This window comes from Apodemus sylvaticus, chromosome 8 (genome assembly GCF_947179515.1).
Source record: "Apodemus sylvaticus chromosome 8, mApoSyl1.1, whole genome shotgun sequence".
NCBI lineage: Eukaryota > Metazoa > Chordata > Mammalia > Rodentia > Muridae > Apodemus > Apodemus sylvaticus.
This window is the reverse complement of record NC_067479.1, coordinates 101,949,827-101,971,667: the sequence shown is the minus strand read 5'-3', so window position 1 is coordinate 101,971,667 and position 21,841 is coordinate 101,949,827.

The following is a 21,841-nucleotide window of genomic DNA, read 5'->3' as shown; positions in this document are numbered from 1 at the left end:
CAAATCTAACTGATGTTCTGTAAGCTTCTTGTATATTTATAAGTACCTCTTTCTTTTGATGGGAAAATTTTCTTTAGATTTTGTTAAAAAAATGTCTGGTCCTTTGTCAGGAATTACATATATATATATATATATATATATATATATATATATATATATATATATATATACTTCTTTTATAATTTTTTATTTCATTCGATATATTTTTTATTTACATTTCAAATGATTTCCCCTTTTCTGGTCCCCCACTCCCGAAAGTCACATAAACCCCCTTCCCTCCCCGTATTCTCCTACCCACCCCTTCCCACTTCCCTGTTCTGGTTTTGCCTTATACTGCTACACTGAGTCTTTCCAGAACCAGGGGACACTCCTCCGTTCTTCTTGTACCTCATTTGATGTGTGGATTATGTTTTGGGTATTCCAGTTTTCCAGGCTAAAATCCAATTATTAGTGAGTGCATACCATGATTGATCTTTTGAGAATGGGTTACCTCACTTAGTATGATGTTCTCTAGCTCCATCCATTTGCCTAAGAATTTCATGAATTCATTGTTTCTAATGGCTGAATAGTATTCCATTGTGTATATATACCACATTTTTTTTTGCATCCATTATTCTGGTGAGGGATACCTGGGTTCTTTCCAGCTTCTGGCTATTATAAATAGGGCTGCTATGAACACAGTGGAGCACATATCCTTATTACATGCTAGGGAATCCTCTGGGTATATGCCCAGGAGTGGTATAGCAGGATCTTTCGGAAGTGACTTGTCCACTTTTCTGAGGAACCGCCAGACTGATTTCCAGAATAGTTGTACCAATTTCCAACTCCACCAGCAGTAGAGGAATGTTCCTCTTTCTCCATATCCTCACCAACACCTGCTGTCTCCTGAATTTTTAATCTTAGCCATTCTGACTGGTGTAAGGTGAAATCTCAGGATTGTTTTGATTTGCATTTCCCTGATGACTAATGAAGTTGAGCATTTTTTAAGATGTTTCTCCACCATCCTAAGTTCTTCAGGTGAGAAATCTTTGTTTAGCTCTGTACCCCATTTTTAATAGGGTTATTTGGTTTTCTTGGGTCCAACTTCTTGAACTCTTTGTATATATTGGATATTAGCCCTCTATCTGATGTAGGGTTGGTGAAGATCTTTTCCCAATTTGTTGGTTGCCCAATTGTCCTTTTGATGATGTCCTTTGCTTTACAGAAACTTTGTAATTTTATGAGGTCCCATTTGTCAATTGTATCAATTTCTTCTATCTTTTACTCCAGAGATTATCTCTTCCATCTTGTGTATTCTGTTTTGGATACTTTTGTCTATTGTTCTTGTTCTCTTCTCTAGGTTTCCCTCTCCAGGATTCCCCCAGTTTGTGTTTTCTTTATTGCTTCTATTTCTGCTTTCATGTGTTAAACTGTTTTCTTCATTCTCTTCACCTGCTTAATTGTATTTTCCTGTATTTCTTTAAGTGACTTATTAATGTCCTCTTTAAAGGCCTTTACCTTCTTTATAAGTTTGAATTTGTCATTTTCTTGTAATTCAGTTGTGTGTGGATATCCAGGACTTCTTGTAATAGGGTTGCTCTTCTCTGAAGGTGCCATATTGCCTTAGCTTTTGTTGTGTTCTTACTCTTGCATTTAGTCATCTGGTAGTCTCTGGGTGTTCTTTTTGTTGCACATCTTAGGAATTTGAACCTAACCTGGATATATTCTGCCTGACTTAAGGAAGCCTTCAGCACCAGCAATATGGACCTCCCAGGGAACAGCATGAATCTCAGGGCATCTGGCTATGGCCTGGGGGACTCAGCAGGCAGGGGAATAGTGGAAAAGGTGTCTAACCTGGATATACCTGTGCTCTGATGAAGGTGAACAGAGAGGTGTATAGAAAACCAGCCATTTTTAAAATTACTTGTCCTAATACCTACCTAAGCAACTTAGAGGAAACATTACTTTTTGATTATGGTTTCAGAAATTAGCACATGAGTCAGTTGGCCCCAATTTTTTCCCAAGCCTGTTGCAAAGCAGAACATTATGGTAAGGTAAAACTGCTTGATTCATGAAGACAGGATATAGAGAGGGACTTGTTAAGAAGCTACCAAACTAACTACATAATGATCCACTTTCTCCCACATGTCCTCACTCTCCACAATCCTAACCCTTCTCCATAGTCCATTCACGTTTTAATGCATCAGTGGATTAAAGTACTGAAGAAGGCAGAATCCTAACGATCCAATAACTTTCCCAAATTCTAGAATTTGCCTGAACAATTCTTGCATTGAGGACAAAACCAACAACACATGAATTTTGTTGAAAAATTTCTTTTCCTTTTTTATTCAATGTATTTTTACATAGATGGTTACTTTGCCTGTAAATATGCTTGTACTCTACCTGAGGCCTAATGCCTGCAGAGGCCAGATGAAGATATTGGATGGCAAAACTGGAATTACAGACAGCTGTGAGCTGTCTTCCAAGTGCTTGGATTGAACATTAGTCCTTCTGGGAGAACAGCCAGTGTTCTGAACTACTGAACTACCACCCTATCCTCGCAGTCCATGAAGATTTGGAGTGTTGGTTAATTTAAGTAAAATTAAGCACCTTTCATATCGTCTTCAAGGCATCTGTATTCATTTCTCACCTGCATTTGGTTTCTATAATTTTACACCTGGGTCCTTAGAGTGTGCAAGTTCCTTTGAGTAGATGGTTGCTCACACTGATATTTCTGAGGAAAAAACAAGCAGTGGAAGCTCCTACATATGATAATTTGTCAAAGAACTCACTGAAAAGTTCATTATGTACTTCTTGTCTTCCCAGTTATCAGTCTGGAAATACTTTTCTTAACATTGAAATAATTTTTGTCTTATTGATTTGTGTTCTGATTGTTTCTGTTGCTTAGTGAATAATCATCTTAGAAAATCGTTTATATGTACTTGAAGACAAGGTGCACTTGATAACTTTATTTTAATTTTTAAATGTACGGTTTTCAGAAATGACATTAAGATTTCACAATGCTTCTGCTGGGATTGGTGCCTGGTAAGGTTGGCAGGTACAGAGGTTATTTCCATGCATATATTTGCAACTATAAGTATGTGATTTTCACAATCACTCTATATGAAGGTAAACTAATATATTGCTTGTGCTCTAACATTTATAAATGAACTTTCCTAACCTGTTAGTTCATGTGAGTTCCAAACTGTGGGCATATTGGTCCACCCCCCCCCCCCATTAATTTATAGTCTTATGCAGGTTCTTGTCTCTAAGAGAATGCTTTTTTTTTTCTTATTGTGTGTTCATGGTCTTCATAAGACTTTAAAAAGAACACATTTATTTCCTTGTTTCTGTTCCCAGTCAGACTTCATCTTCTGATCATTTTTCTGAATCTGAATTTCCTTTTCAGCTATCTTTTAACAGCTCTTTCTTCTTCAACATTCCTTTTAATTTTTTAAACATTCACGCTATGTTGTTAAAATAATTAACTTCCAGTCATTTATGCTTCTATGTTTAAGAGTGAAGTCATTTTCTGTTAAGTTTCACAATTCAGAAAAATATTCTAGCATTGGGTTCTGGAGTGCTGTATTAGAAATGACAATCAAGCCTGCACTGTGGAGTACAGGAGCAAGACATAATAACGAGAAATACAAACATCATTCATTATTACACTTTTGTTGAGATTCTGTGATGTGACACAGCTTGTAGCATTAGAGTTAAGAGTGCCATACTGTCATATTATATATATATTATATATATATATATATCACTGGATGTTTTTGAGAAAGGTTATTGTCTACCTCACATGTGTCATGACTTACTATGCATATAAGAATGACTTTGAATTTCTGAGGTACCTGCTTCTACCTCAAAGTGATTACAGACAAGCATCAAGCATCATGTACCACAGCACCTGGTTCAGACTGTATTATTTCAAATTCCAGATCTTGCAACAACTTTATAGCCTTAGAAAAGTTACTCTATACTTTTCTATTTTCTTTTCTCAGAGGGGGTCAATTTTTCAACATTTCATGTACTTAAATGAAACATTAACTTTATATATGCAAAGCAATTGTAACAATTCTAAGCCTATAATAATTCCTGATGATTTATGTTTATGATTCTGTTCCGATATACAGTTTTCTCTGTCTTCTTATTTTTGATACTACTGCAGACCATGTACTATTATGGTTATTTAATATATTTCCTTGAACAAGGTAGGAACATAGTCTTGCATGTTTGAGTGTGTGTGTGTATGTGTGTGTGTGTGTGTGTGTGTGTGTGTCTGTTTGTGTGTGTGTGTTATATTATAGAATGTTCAACATTTTGATGAGAAAATAAAATTTACATAGGCAGATACTATGTCTGTATCACATGAGTAGCTAATAGTGAAACAAACTTTTGATTAACAAATTTTATTGATCAAAAAGTCTTCTCTTGCCTTTGGAAACCTCTTTAGCCAGATTCATCTCCAGTAACAGGGACTGATGTAAGTGTTCTAAGTATTCACATTTTCCTTCTGCACTTTTAACTATAATTTTTTTCATTCCTGTCCTCATTGATCAAAACATTAGCCAGTCACTATCTTCGTCTTCCTCTCGGTATCCAACATCATCTTCCCTCTAGTTTCACACCAACACTTTTGCTATTGTGATTTCACAGGATGATTCTTTCTTTCTCTCTTTTTTAGATCAATACTTTCTCTTCCTCTTCTCTCTCTCTCTCTCCCCCTCTTCTCTATCTCTCTCTCTATGTCTCTCTGTCTCTGTCTCTTTGTCTCTCTGTCTCTCTCTCCCCCCTCTTCTCTATCTCTCTCTGTGTGTCTCTCTGTCTCTGTCTCTGTCTCTGTCTCTGTCTCTCTCTCTCTCTCCCTGTTCCTGGAAATTTTTGGATTTTTCATTTTCAAGTCTCTTAAAGCTACTGGGGAGGATGTATTTTGAACCTCTTCCCTTAATTTTGTTTCTTCCTTCATAGTGAGAAGTTTCTTTGGCAGGGGATAGCAATTTCAATATTCTTCTATGTACTATCTTTCAAAGTTTATCCATGTACAGAAATTATCCTATCTGTTGATCTGATTTAAATTCACATTTAATGGAAATTTTAATATGGGCTAGAGATACCATTCCATTTATAGAATACTTGCTTAGCTTTTAGGGAATTCTGGAGTTCATCTTATCTCTAAACAAATTCAACACACTGGTGTACATTTCTAATATAGATACTCAGATGTTTTAGTTAGGGAAATGAAGAATTCAAGATTATTCTCAGCTATCTAGAAAGTTCAAGATCAATCTGTGTTATATGAGACCACAGCTTTAAAAACCTTAGAATGTATTAGACTGTGAGTCAGACAGATGTCTAATGTCAGTAGCCCCAGGACTACAGACTCAGTACAATTCAAGACACAATCTAGAAAAACATTCACTACTCTTGGAAATCTTCAGATTGGGGTAATGTAACTACAGCATTATTTTTATCTCCATCCAGGATTTATAGCATCAGACTATACACTCATGTGCTGTTCCTCCCCAAGATAGGAAAAATTTCTATCATCAGAAGGAAACCCAAATGGCCATGTACTATGTGCACAGTGTTAGGGACTATACTGTATCCACCATAATTCCTACAGTGAAGACCTAACCCACAAGTAGAAATGAAACTACACAAGGCCATAAGGATAAATCAGAGTCTGATAGGTGCCTTTATTAAAGGAAATCTAGTTATACAGAGAAAAATGAAGGTTGCACATAGAAAGGAGACCTCATGTGGCTCTTTGTCTTCTAACCTTATAGTATACTTCCTACCACCTTTATTCTGCTTCCTCTACCACTTACAAATAGGTAGAACTCTCTTCCTGTCTTCAAAAAAAAGTTTACAAATCTCCTTTGTTGTGGACCCTGTAAGGCAGAAAGAAATAGATAATAGCTTAGCATCTAGGACATGACTTGTTTTAGACTACATACACTCACCCATTCTAATAATACAGTCCAAGACTTTTACCTACATGTACTATGCACACATAGAGAGAGAGAGAGAGACAAAGAGAGGGAGGAAGGGGAGAAAGAGAGAGAGAGAGAGAGAGAGAGAGAGAGAGAGAGAGAGAGATCACAACACACAAAACATTGAAGCTAACAATCTTTTAGCCACATAGGTCTTCCAGCTGCACTGAGCTGGATGCATAGATTCGGTAAATAGCTTCTGAGTGAATAGATCTAGAACAATAAAATAAATATTTCACCTCAAAGGCTGTCAAATTAAATAGATTTTAATCAAGTACTATGTACTTGTGTCTGTATATAAATGTAAGCTTGCCAATCTAACTTGAACAAATTATATGTGCTTGTGCACTTAAGCTATGCAATTTCTAAAAGAATTTCCTATTTGCCATCTTATGACTATGCATAATTATGCATACATGTGTTTAAATTCAAATGACTTATGGTAAGGTGTTAAGGTATGGCAACTGAAGCAACCTCAGTGACCTGTCCTTATCATATAGAGAATGAGCCAAACTATAAACCTGGTAAGCAAACTCCTTCTTCTATAAACCCCCACCCCCAAAGAAAATACCAAACACCAACTGGGTCCCTGATAGTACCTTTACTAGCATAGTCTAAAATCAATCTTGGTGATGTATTTCTTTCTGGCTTGTTCTATCACTTTATTTTAAATATTTTATATGACTCTGCAATTTGTGGGATTTAATTTTATTCTTGAACAAGGTCAAGAAACTTCACCTTTCACCTGGTTTTTAAGTTCCTCCAAATAAGCATTCTGCGGGTTAATTTGGAACCTATGGCTTTCCCAATATGTAAGAAACTTGTGCTATTTAGGCTGTGATCAGTTTTTGCTAAATCCACACAAAATCTTGGTTGTATTTAAGAATTATTAATGGCTCCTTTTTCTAATTTTCTTCTTTCTGCAACAGATTTCTCTGTATAGCCCTGGCTATGTGGAAACTCATCTGGAGACCAGAATGGGCTCAAACTCAGAGATAAACCTACCTCTGCCTCCAGAGTACTGACATTAAAGGTATAAATCAGCACCACCTGGCTAGATTTCTGCCCTTTTGATCTTCCCCTCTTCCTGGGCCCCCATTTGAATACAAACATTCAAGACTAAATCACTACTATACTTGTAAACAAGACTGTCTTGGACCACGTGAAAGTGGCCAGATGTTACACCATGTTGTATCAGAGATTTTGAGATATCTTACATTCCTCCAACGATTATTTTATTTCTTCTCTGACTACTCTGATACTCAAATTAGGGCAACTATTTGAGTTTAAAGGCAGCAGTAAGTTCACATGACTTTTAGAGTCACTGAAACTGGAATTATTTAAATCATTGTATCAGAGTCAAAGTATAACCTACATTGGTCATGTTAATCTTCTCTCTGTCCTAAGTAGCCAGTGATTTAATAAGCATAAATTCTGCCTGAAAAGCTGGGTACTATAAACTACATATAGATTTTCCTTCCCATTATTTAAAACTTGGCACAACTATTCTATCCTTTCACACTTTCCATTTACATTATTTTTACATAAAACTCAATGTTCTCTGAAAGAACCTTAGGATGTTTCATAGCCAGTGTATTTTCTGTCTTCTTCAACATATTGTAGCATTTTGAGAACAAATAGCAGGTTATGAACACAGACTCTTTAGCACAGTATCTTGACTATATGCTTGGCACCAACAAATCAGCTGTAAAACACTAGGTATGTTTTTAATTTTTTTCTTATTTTAAAATTTGGGATAAAGATATAGTTTAAGTCAGTCATTGCTTGGATGAAGCTAAAGTGTGTAAGGTTCTCAGCATTGTGCCAAGCACATAGGAAACACACAGTTAAGTTTAAATGAATGATTTATGCCATCACATATATCTTGGAACATCAAATGGAGCCATGTAGACGCTTGCTGATTATTTCATAAGTGGATATATAGATGATAGATAGATGAAAGATAGAATAGATAGATAGATAGATAGATAGATAGATAGATAGATAGATAGATAGATACAAATGATGGATGGGTGAATGGTGAAATGCTTACATAAAGAATGAGAAAATGGCCATACTCACTGACTGCAGAGACAGAAAAGGGTCACTAGGTACTGTATCACCCTGAACATTAGATCTCTGGTGGTGCAAACCACCAGGGGTCTGCCTACACTCAGGAACTGAGCACATAGGCAGTTTGTCTGCCAGCCCTCAGGGCTCATGGCCCATGTCCTGCCTAGAGAGCTGCTGAAGGAGACAAGCCCCGCGGCCATATTTGCTGCCTGCCAGGACAGAAAAGGATCACTGGATACTGTATCACGCTGAGCTTTGGATCTCTGGTGGTGCAAACTGCCAGGGGTCTGCCAGCACTCATCTGCAAGCCAGTCCATCGCAGGATGTGTCCTATGTGAGAATCAACAGAGGGAGTGACCCCCACCACACCATCTTCTCTCCCTAATAGAGCAGACAGAGAACACCTGGTTGATCTTGACAGCCTAAGTCTAATATTGCTTGAGGTAAGACTGAGAAGGCCTCCAAAGGCACAAAAGAAGGAAGGCAGCATATCAGTAATCTGTGTCAGAGGAAACCCAGTCATCCAGTGTTGCAGAGATAACCTTAAGGATCCAGAGTAGATTGAAGCACTAGCCAGTGAAAATAAGACCATCTAACACCTGGAAGAACTAGATGGCTAAAGGCAAAAGTAGGAATGTTACAAACAGAAACCAAGGCATTATGGCAGCATCTGAACCCAATTCTCCAACAATAGCAAGTCCTGGACACCCCAACACACCAGAAAAACAAGATTTGGATTTAAAATCATTGGTCATGATGCTGGTACAGGAACACATGAAGGACATACTTAAAGAAATTAAGGGGAAAATGGATAAAAATTAGAAGCCCTTACAAGGGAAACACAAAAATCATTGAAAGAAATTCAGGAGAATACAAAAGCCAATAAGGAGGAAACACAAAAATCACTTAAAGAAATACAGGAGAACGTTCATCAATAGGCAGAAGTCATGAAAGAGGAAACACAAAAATCTCTTAAAGAATTAGAGGAAAACACAAACAAGCAAATAACAGAACTGAGCAAAAACTTCCAGGATCTAAAAACAGAAGTAGAAACAACTAAGAAAGCACAAAGGGAGACAACTTTGGAGATAGAAAACATTGGGAAGAAATCAGGGACCATAGACGTAAATATCAACAACAGAATACAAGAGATAGAAGAAAGAATCTCAGATACCGAAGATACCATAGAAACCATGGACTCGACAGTTAAAGAAAATGCAAAATGCAAAAAGCTTGTAACCCAAAACATCCAGGATACCATGAGAAAGCCAAATCTAAGGATTGTAGGCATTGATGAGAGTGCAGATTTACAACTTAAAGGGCCAGCAAATATCTTCAACAAAATTATGGAAGAAAACTTCCCTAACCTAAAGAGAGAGATGCCCATGAATATACAAGAAGCCTACAGAACTCCAAACAGACTGGACCAGAACAGAAATAACTCCTGTCACATAATAATCAAAACCCCAAATGTACTAAACAAAGAAAGTATACTTAGGGCAGTAAGAGAAAAACGGCAGGTAACATATAAAGGAAGACCTATCAGAATTATACCAGATTTCTCACCAGAGGCCATGAAAGCTAGAAGATCCTGAGCAGAGCTCATGCAGACTCTAAGAGAACACAAATGCTAGCTGAGACTACTATACACAGCGAAATTCTCAATTACTATAGATGGAGAAACCAAGATATTCCATGACAAAACCAAATTTACACAACATCTTTCTACAAACCCAGCCCTACAAAGAATAAAAGGGGGAAAACACCATTACAACGAGGGAAACTATACACTGGAAAGAGCAGGATATTAAGCTTCTTTCATCAAACCCAAAGAAGATAACCACACACATATAAAATTAAAATAAAAAATGATAGGAAGCAATAAGCACTACTCCTTAATATCTCTTAACATCAATGGACTCAATTCCCCAATAAAAGATAGACTAACAGACTGGTTACATAAACAGGAACCCACATTTTGCTGGATACAGGAAACACATCTCAGTGTCAAAGACAAAAACTACCTTAGAGTAAAAGGCTGGAAGACAATTCTACCAGCAAATGGTTCCAGGGAACAAGCCAGAGTTGCCATTCTAATTTCAGATAAAATTGACTTTCAACCTAATGTCATCAAAAGAGACATGGAGGGTCAGTACTTGCTGGTCAAAGGAAAAATCCAACAAGAAGAACTCTCAATCCTGAACATCTATGTCCCAAATCCAAGGGCGCCCTCATTCATAAAAGAAACATTACTAAAGCTCAAAGTACATATACACTAACAAAATAATTGTGGGTGACTTCAACACTCCACTCTCACCAATGGACAGATCAGGAAAACAGAAACTAAACATGGAGACAGTGAACCTAATTGAAGCTTTGAACCAATTGGATATAACAGATATATAGAGAACTTTTCATCCCAAAGCAAAAGAATATACCTTTTTCTCAGCACCTCATGGTACCTTCTCCAAAATAGATCATATAGTTGGTCACAAGACAGACCTCAACAAATATAAGAAGATTGAAATAATCCCATGCCTCCTATCAGATCACTATAGAGTAAAAGTGGTCTTTAATAACAGTAAAAACAACAGAAAGTCCACATACACATGGAAACTGAACAATACTCTTATCAATGATACCTTGTTCAAGGAAGAAATAAAGAAAGAAATCAAAGATTTCTAAGAATTTAATGAAAATGAAGGCACAACATACACAAATCTATGGGACACAATGAAAGCAGTGCTAAGAGGAATCTATGGGACACAATGAAAGCAGTGCTAAGAGGAACATTCATAGCTTTGAGTGCCTTCAAAAAGAAATTCGACAGAGCATACATTGCAAGATTAATGGAACAACTGAAAGCCCTGGAACAAGAAGAAGCTAATTCACCCAGGAGGAGAAGAAGACAGGAAATCATCAAACTCGGGGCTGAAATCAATCAAGTAAAAAACAAGAGAACCATACAAAGAATCAACAAAACCAAAAGCTGGTTCTTTGAAAAAATCAACAAGATAGATAAACCCTTAGCCAGACTAACCAAAGGGCACAGAGAAAGTATCCAAATTAACAAAATTAGAAATGAAAATGGAGATATTGCAACAGAAACAGAGGAAATTCAAAAAATCATCAGATCCTACTACAAAAACCTGTACTCAACACAACTGGAGAATCTGGAGGAAATGGACATTTTTTTAGACGATACCAATTACCAAAATTAAACCAGGATCAAATAGACCATCTAAACAGATCCATAACCCCTAAAGAAATAGAAGGGGTCATAGATAGCCTTCTGACCAAAAAAGGCACAGGACCAGATGGTTTCAGTGCAGAATTCTATCAGATTTTCAAAGAAGACTTAACACCAATACTCTTCAAACTTTTCCACCAAAAAGAAACAGAAGGAACGCTACCTAACTCCATCTTCAAAACCACTATTACGCTGATACCAAAACCACACAAAGATCCAACAAAGAAGGAGAATTTCAGGCCAGTTTCCCTTATGAATATCGATGCAAAAATACTAAATAAAATTCTTGCCCACCGAATCTAAGAACACATCAAAACGATCATCCACCATGATCAAGTAGGCTTCATCCAGGGATGCAGGGATGGTTCAATATAAGGAAATCCATAAAAGCTATCCACTACATAAACAAACTCAAAACAAAAACCACATGATCATTTCATTAAATGCTGAAAAAGCATTTGACAAAATTCAGCATCCTTTCATGCTAAAGGTCTTGGAAAGGACAGGAATTCAAGGCTCATATCTAAACATAGTAAAAGCAATATACAGCAAACCAGTAACCAACATCAAACTAAATGGAGAGAAACTTGAATCGATCCCACTAAATCAGGGACTAGACAAGGCTGTCCCCTCTCTCCATATCTTTTCAATATAGTACTTGAAGTTCTAGCTAGAGCAATTAGACAACATAAGGAGGTCAAGGGGATACAAATTGGAAAGGAAGAAGTCAAATTATCACTATTTGCAAATGGCATGATCATCTACTTAAGTGACCCAAAAACCTCCACGAGAGAACACCTACAGCTGATACACAACTTCAGCAAAGTGGCTGGTTATAAAATCAACTCAAGCAAATCAGTTGCCTTCCTATACTGAAAGGATAAGCAGGCTGAGAAAGAAGTTAGGGAAATGACACCCTTCACAATAGCCACAAACAATATAAAATACCTTGGGGTGACTCTAAACAAACAAGTGAAAGACCTATATGACAAGAACTTCAGATCTCTGAAGAAGGAAATCAAAGAAGATCTCAGAAAATGGAAAAATCTGCCATGCTCGTGGATTGGCAGGATTAATATAGTTAAAATGGCCACCTTGCCAAAGGCAATCTACAGATTCAATGCTATCCCCATAAAAATCCCAACCTAGTTCTTCATAGAGCTAGAAAGAGCAATTCTTAAATTCATCTGGTATAACAAAAATCCCAGGATATCTAAAACTATTCTCAACAGTAAAAGAACTTCAGTGGGATTCAGTATCCCAGACTTTAAAATTTACTACAGAGCAATAGTGATTAAAACTGCATGGTATTGGTACAATATCAGGCATGCGGATCAATGGAATAGGATTGAAGACCCAGAAGTGAACCAACACACCTATGGTGACTTGATCTTCGACAAAGGAGCTGAAAGTATCCAGTGGAAAAAAGATAGTCTTTTCAACAAATGGTGCTGGTTCAATTGGAGGTTAGTATGCAGAAGAATGTGAATCGATCCATTCTTATCTCCTTGTACTAAGCTCAACTCCAAATGATAAAGGACCTCCACATAAAACCTGACACACTGAAACTAATCGAAAAGAAACTGGGGAAGACCCTGGAGGACATGGGCACAGGGGAAATGTTCCTGAATAGAACACCAATAGCTCATGCTCCAAGATCAAGAATTGACAAATGGGACCTCATAAAACTACAAAGTTTCTGTAAGGCAAAGGACACTTTCAAAAAGACAAAATGTCAACCAACAGATTGGGAAAGGTTCTTCACCAACCCTAAATCCGACACAGGGCGAATATCTAATATATACAAAGAACTCAAGAAGGTAGAACCCAGAGAACCAAATAACCCCATTAAAAAGTGGGGTACAGAGCTAAACAAAGAATTTTCACATGAAGAACTTCTTAGAGCTGAGAAACACCTTAAGAAATGTTCAACATCATTAATCATTAGGGAAATGCAAATCAAAACAACCCTGAGATTTCACCTCACACCAGTCAGAATGGTAAGGTCAAAAACTCAGGAGACAGCAGGTGTTGGCAAGGATGTGGAGAAAGAGGAACACTCCTCCACTGCTGGTGGGATTGCAAGATGGTGCAACCATTTTGGACATCAGTCTGGCGGTTCCTTGGAAAACTGGGCATGACACTTCCTGAGGACCCTGTTATACCACTCCTGGGCATATACCCAGAGGATTCTTCAGCATGCAATAAGGACACATGCTCCACTATGTTCATAGCAGCCCTATTTGTAGTAGCCAGAAGCTGGAAAGAACCCAGGTGTCCTTCAACGGAGGAATGGATACAAAAAAAAATGTGGTATATTTACACAATGGTGTACTATTCAGCAATTAGAAACAATGAATTCATAAAATTTTTGGACAAATGGATGGAGCTGGAGAACATCATACTAAGTGAGGTAACCCAGCCTCAAAAGATCAATCATGGTATGTACTCACTGATAAGTGGATATTAGCCTAGAAACTTTGAATACCCAAGACATAATCCACAAATTAAATGATGTCCAAAAAGAATGGAGGAGTGGCCCCTGGTTCGGGAAAGACTTAGTGCAAGTGTATAGGGGAATTCCAGAACAGGGAAGTGGGAAGGGGTAGATGGAGGAGCAGGGGGACGGAAGAGGGCTTATGGGACTTGTGGGGAGTGGGGACCCAGAAAAGGGGAAATCATTTGAAATGTAAATAAAAAATATATCAATAAATAAAAAAAATAGACGAGAAAATGCTTTAAAAAGAAACTTACTTATTTCATTGTTGGAAGCAGTAAGCTACCAATGAAAGTCTAATAGAAATGAAAGCTCAGTTTAATTCCAACATTTAATAATGGTGATAATAATAACAATATTTACAATAAAATATATTTTTCAATTACCTATTATTAGCTTCCAAGCATTTCATTTGTTACCTACATTATATAGCTTATTGTTAAATTCAGTTCACGGGTTTCTTTTTTTCCTTTTGGCCTTGGGGTTTAAACTAAGGTCCTTGCAAGTGCTATGTAAGCACTTCATCAATGAGATTCATTCCCAGTCTCATTTTAAAATTTATTTTGATATAGGGTTTTTTTCACAGCAGCATCAATTTATTTACTCAGCCACAGGTTCACATACATATTCATGCACACACTCACACACACACACACACACGCATGAGCACATATACACACATACACACACACACACACACACACACACACACACATATTTACTGAGGTCTTCTTCAGGGGCCCACCACCTGGTCATCTCTCATTTATGAGATGTCTGTTCTGTGTAGGTCACTCTGCTTGGCTGAGACTTCCATAGGTGTAAGAGAAATGTGCTGTCTTCTAGGCTCCTGATGAAGGAGGCAAAAGACTTGGCAAGCATTCAAGGTAGTGCTTTGCAGTGTGTTCATTTCTTTATTTTCTCATGACTCACCATAATATTCTTTGATGTACAGATGAGTGGGGAATTCAAGATATAAGGAATTTGGCCAAAGTCACAAATCTAAGAACCACATTTGTCTTGAATTGAACCTCTGTATCCCATTTGTTTTCACTCCTTCAATTTTTTCCTCTCTGTTGTGGGAATTAAATCTGAGCACAAAGCTGGTCAGGGATCCAAAACATGACAAATGCACCAATGGCACCACCATTCCCCTAAAGTGTGGATTACTGAACTGGATGCATCTGTTGTGATTTTAGAATCAGCTGTCATCCTTGTCCTTTCTAATCCCACAGTTCTTTGTAGCCTTCAATTTGTGGTATGCTTGCTGGACGCTGCCTTCAAGCAGACAGATGTGGCCTGGAGCTTTCCCCAGTGGCTGTGTTCCAAGTGCTCAAACTAAGTGTGCAGAGCAGCATTCTGAGTGTAATCATGGACAATCCTTCCTCCCTGAACAAGATCATCTTCAGGAGGCCCCTTCTTGCTGTTTCTGATCTGTAGTTTGTAAGAAAGACAGCACAGACCTGAGACCATAAATCATGCATAGCTTTCTGGATTAGCTCCTCACTAAGGTGAACACATGGCATGCTGCCCTCTGCTTCACAGAGAGTGCGGCCTGAGAGTCATGCTGCTTCAGCACTATAAATCAGTACCAGTCATGCCACCCAGGCATGCCACTGCATTTTGACAGCAGGACAATTGTTGTCTTGGAAATAAGCAATGCAAATTTCTCTCATTGCAAAGACTACTGGTGGGCTTATTCTATGATGCTGATCAATGACTTTAATCTCTACCACCCACAGTTTGCAAAAATATGCAATACCTGTCAGCCTGCTTCCTCCCAGCTCAAGACTAAAGCAGTTTTTGATTTCCCTGGATGGCATGTAAGTTATTTGGGCTATCTTGAAAGTCTGGCTAATAAAATGTATTTCTCTGCTCACATATATAAACATACACTTGTGGAGAGATAGATAGATAGGTAGATAGATAGATAGATAGATAGATAGATAGATAGATAGATAGACAGACAGACAGACAGACAGACAGACAGACAGATAGATAGATAGATAGATAGATAGATAGATAGATAGATAGATAGATAGATAGATAAGATTAGACTAGACTAGACCAGACCAGACCAGACCAGATTAGATTAGATTAGATTAGATTAGATTAGATTAGATTAGATTAGATTAGAAATTGCAAGTGAGTGAGGATAACTAAGGACTTCTTTGAAACTTTAAAATCATTGGAAAATTTTGTGAATGGAATGGACTGACTAATTAATCCTCACAAAATTCACCTGTGAGTATTTCCAATATGATGGCGTTTAGTAATGTGTTCATTAAGCTATCACTGGAAGTAGATGAGATATGAGATTAGAGGCTAATGATGGGACTGATTTTCTATAAGGAAAAATATTAATCTTATTTTCCTCTTCTCAACCTATACATAAAAATCATGTGAGTTCACAGCAAACTGACAGCTATCTAAATGCTAAGCCCCAAAGCCTCAGAAAGCAACTTCTTCCCTTGCAGCTCTACCTAGACCAGCATCACCCAGATATATGAGAAGTAAGTATGTTGGTTAGAATACTCGTTCTTGTCATATTTTCTTAATTCAGCCTGATATGCTAAGACATAATAGCTACTGTATTTCTAAACCCTAGATTTTTGCCTAGATTTTATCCTACTTTCTATCCTAGGATAAAAGATCATAGGATAAAAAGTTTATTGAAGGTAAAAAGTTGTTTTGTACTTGACTAATACAAATCAGCAAACTGTAGAATTCACTGTAATCTGCTATATTAAAAGACAAATATTTAATTCCAAAGCTTGAACTCACAAAATAAGAAATCATATATTTCTGGCAAGAGGTTTAGGAGATGTGACTTAGGAGTTGAAAAAGCTCTGATTGACACTATCATAAGCTAGGCTGCTTCACATGATAGGCCAGAGCATTCTAGTGCCCAAAAGCTTTCAGCAGGAATTTTATCTAGAAGTCTTAGTAATGATGATTGGTAGGCAGTTGGTTCTATGAGCAAAGATCTTGAAAGTCTGTCTGAACTGGACAGACTTGGAAGAATTTCATCAGGAGAAACCAGGTGTCTAAGATAGAAACTGCATTCCCTTCTGGAGGAATGCTCTCCCACCAACTTTCCAGTACCACACCAGTTTAACTCATAACTTAGCATCTGAAAGTAATTAGTAAATAGCTGAATAACAGCTCTCCCCAAAGATGTTCTAATTGTTGGGACCTAAATCTGTTTTTACATAGTAAGGAACTGAATTCACCAATGGGCTGCCCTTAGAATGATTCTGAATTACCAGCCAGACTTAAATAACCATAGAAACTTCTTTAGTGTAGAAGAAGGCAGGGTGAGTCTATATGTGTACCACACATTATCACTTCAAAGTAGAAGACCATAAGCCAAGTATAGGAAGCAACTCTAGAAGAACAAAAGAAAATCAAAACTAGATTATGTCCTAGAAGTAGTTCAATTGTATGGACACCTTGATTTTTTTATTAAATTATTTTATTTATATACCTTCCAAATGTTGCCCCACTTCCTGGTCCCCCCTCCTGAGTTTGTCAACCATCTTCCCTCCCCTTTGCTTCTGAGAGGGTACTCCCCAACCAACCCACCCACTCCCACCTCACCCCTGCCAGGATTCCCCTTACAGGATTTGGTGCATCCTCTCCCACTGAGGTCAGACAAGGCAGTCCTCTGCTATATATGTGACAGGTACCATGGACCAGCCCCTGTATGCTCCTTAGTTGGTAGCTTAGTTTCTGGGAGTTCTGAAAGGTCCTAGTTATTTAATGCTGTCAATGTACTTCCCATGGGGCTACAATACCATTTAGCTCCTTGAATTCTTCTCCTAACTCTTCCATAGGGCTCTCCCTGACCTCAGTCCAATAGTTTAACTGTAAGTATCTGCATCTATCTCAGTCAACTACTGGTAGAGCCTCTCAGAGGACAGCTATGCTAGATTCCTGTCTGGAAGTACAACATGACATCAGTAAAAGTGTGATGGCTTTGTACTTTCACATGGGATAAATCCCATGGGATATCAGGGATATGCTTTATTTTTGAGCCAATACCCACTTATCAGTGAGTACATACCATGCTTATCCTTTTGGTCTGGGTTACCTTGCTCAGGATGATATTATCTAGTTCCATCTATTTGCCTGCAAAATTCATGATGTCCTTGTTTTTATTAGCCGAATAGTATTCCATTGTGTAAATGATGCACAGTCTCTGTATCCATTTTTCTGTTGATGAACATCTGGGTTGTTTCCAGTTTCGGCTGAAAGGATAGAAAATACAGCCTAACTCTCTAATGACCCCAAGAAGTCAGAAGTTTAAAATGCTATCTTGCTCCAAAGAAGCTCTAACTCCAGCCTTCTAAGGAGCCCCAAACACTTCATATTCCAGAGCCTGCTCTTTGTGCTCTTTTTAGAAACTAGATAAAAGGTGGCATTCCAGAGCCCACTATTTGTTAAGAGCTAGGCAAAAAGGCCTTGAATAGGTGATCCTGGCCCCACAAGGTAACTGAAAATGAGCTAATTATCTGCTTATCTTGCTTATGTAAACTGCTTACACCATTACCCCCATCCAGGAGTTCAAGCAGCTATAGACCTCCAAGAAAATAGGAAACTAATTGGTCCACACAACGTGGGCATTGATAATTTTAACTGATTGGCCTAAAAACTTTGGAGTGGTACAAATCAATTGGCAAGCACTTTGCAGCTCTCTATGCTAAGGAATGATTAGTTTGTGATTCCGCGGGCTTTGTTGTAAACTTATAAAAGTGGTCCCAATCATGTACTCAGGGTCCCACAGTCCTCTACCCCTGTGCGGTGCATGATTGTGGACCCCAGAGCCTCTGGAATAAAAGAAATCCTCTTGCTAATTTCATCAAGACCATTTCTTGCAAGTGATATGGGTGTCGCTTTCCAAGGCATGGGGCGCTGGGGAGACCTCGGTTTTTTCAGGTCTTACACTGTGTATTTCCAATTATCTAAGGAACTTTCAGATTGATTTCCAGATTTGCAATCCCACCAGCAATGGAGGAGTGGTCCTCTTTCTCCACATCCTCATCACCATGTGCTATCCCTTGAGTTTTATCTTAGTCATTCTGATTGGTATAAGGTGGGATCTCAGGGTCATTTTGATTTGCATTTTCCTAATAGCTAAGGATATTGAACATTTCTTTAAGTGCTTCTTGGACATTGGAGATTCTTCTGTTGAGAATTTTCTGTTTTGCTCTACCCCGTTTTTTAATTGGGTTATTAGTATTTTGTAGTCTGACTTCTTGAGTTATTTGTGTATATTGGATATAGCCCTTTATTGCATACAGGGTTAGTGAAGATCTTTTCCCAATCTGTAAGTTTCTATTTTGCCTTATTAATTGTGTCTTTTGCCATACAGAAGCTTTTCAGCTTCATGAGGTGCCATTTGTCAATTGTTCATCTTAGAGCCTGAACAGGAAATTTCCCCTGTGTCCATAATTCAAGACTCCTTCCCATTTTCTCTTCTATTAGAATCAGTGTATCTAGTTTTATGTTGAGTTCCTTGACCAACTTGGACTTTAGCTTTGTACAATGTGATAAATATGGATCAATTTGCTTTCTTCTACATGCTGACTATCAGTTGAATCAACACCATTTATTGAAAATGCTGGCTTCTTTCCCACTGTGTGGTTTTGGTTTCTTTGTCAAAGTGTAAGTGACTGTTGTATTCTGTAGCTGCCTGCAGCTGCTATGAACTGGTTTGCTAGAACAGAAGTTGAGGGATGGATGGAAAGGGGCAAAAAGAATGAGGCCAGGATGATAGTTTACCGATCGAGGCCCCAATTTTGATGGTGGTCAGACAGTTTAACAGTTTGGACAAGCCCCTCTCCCCAGACTCCAGGCTGAGTTCTGGGAAAATCATCTGGCAGTCCTTGGCTCTACTGCTCAGGCAGCTGGGTGGGTCACCTGCTTAATTCAGGAATTCATAGACCTGGAGGAACTTAACCTTCACTCTGAGGACTCCACCCTAGGATAAAAATTACTACTGTAACCTACTTCCCTATTATGCCCTAACGCCAGATTCCTGCCATGTGGCATGACACCCCAATAAGGCTCTGTACAAGTGACCATAGTCCTGTGGGTTTATTTCTGGGTCTTCAGTTCTATTCCATTGATCAACCTGTCTGTCTCTGTACAAATAGCATGGGGGTTTTTTGTTTTGTTTTGTTTTCTTTCTTTTTTTTTTTTAATCACTATTGCTCTGAAGTACTGCTTAAGGTTAGGGATGGTGATTTCCCTCCAGAAGTTCTTTTATTGTTGAAATATGTTTTATCTACACTGTTTTTTTGTTTGTTTGTTTGTTTGTTTTCATATGAAGTTGAGAATTGCTCTTCAATGTCTGTGAAGAATTGTGTTGTAATTTTCATGGGGATTGCAGTGAATCTGTAGATTGATTTGGTAAGATGGACATTTTTTATTATCTTAATCCTACAATTCCTGAGCAGGGGAGATCTTTCCATGTTCTGAGGTCTTCCTTTATATCTTTGTTCAGGGATTTGAAGTTCATGCCATACAGATCTTTCATTTGTTTGAGTAGAGTGTCACCAAGATATGTTATATTATTTGTGGCTATTATGAAGTATTCCTTATTTCTTTCTCAGCCCTTTTATTATTTTTAGAAAAGAAGGCTACAGATTTTTTTGAATTAATTTTATATCCAATATCTTTGCTGATTTATTTATCAACTGTAGATGGAGAATACTTGGAGTCATTTAGGTATACTATCATATCATCTACAAATATTAATACATTGACTTATTCCTTTCCAATTTATATGCCCTTGATCTACTTTTGCTTTCTAATTGTTCTAGCTAGAACTTCAAGTACTATATTGAATAGGTACATTTTATTTTGTGGAATAGTTTGATGAGTATTTGTATTAGCTCTTATTTGAAGGTGTGGTAGAATTCCACACTAAAACCATCTGGCCCTGGGCATCTTTTTTTTTTTTGTTGGGAGGTTTTTAATGACTACTTACATTTCCTTAGGGTTTATAGGACTCTTCAGATAGTATACCTGACCTTGATACTTTGATAACTTTGGTACCTGGTATCTGGCTAGAAAAATCATCCATTTCTTCTAGATTTTCCAATTGTGTTGAACATAGTCTTTTGTAAGATTTTATGTTTTGGGGTTTTTTTTTGTACTTCCTTCATTTCTATTGTTATATCTCTTTTCACATCTCTGTGTTTGTTAATTTGCACACTGTCTCTTTGCCCTCTGGTTATTCTGGCTAAGGGTTTATATATCTTGGTGATTTTCTTAAAGAACCAGCTCCTGATATTGGTGATTCTTTGTATCAATGTTATTGCTTTTTATTTGATTTCAGCCCTGAGTTTAACTATTTCCTGGCATCTACTGTTCTTGGCTATGTTTGTTTCCTTTAGTTTTAGACCTTTTAAGTATGCTGTTCAGTTGATAGTATGGGATCTCTCCACTGCTTTTATAAGGACACTCAGCTATATGATTTTTTCTCTTAACACTGCTTTCACCATGTCCTATAAGTTTGGATATGTTATATCTTCATTTTCATTGAATTCTATAAAGTGCTTAATTTTTTTCTTTATTTCTTCCCTAACTAACTTAGTTTTGAATAGAGTTGTTTAGTTTCCATGATTATGTGGGCTTTTATTGTTATTAAAGCTCAGCCTTTGTCCATGGTGATCTGATAGAATGAATGAGATTATTTCAATATTTTTGTATCTGTTTAGGCTTGTTTTGTGTCTGATTATATGGTAAGTTTCAGAGACAGTTCAATGAGGTGCTGAGAAGAAGGTATATTCTCTTGTTTTGGGATGAAATATTCTGTAGGTATCTGTTAAATTCATTTGGTTCATAACTTCTCTTAGTTTCACTGTATCTCTTTTTAGTTTCTGTATCAAAGATCTGCCCATTAAATAAGTGTGGATTGTTATAGTGTCCCACTATTATTATGCTAGGTTTAATTTGTTCTTTGAGCTTTAGTAAAGATTTTTGCTTTGTTTTGTTTGCTGTTGTTGTTGTTGTTGTTGTTGTTGTTTGTGTGCTTCT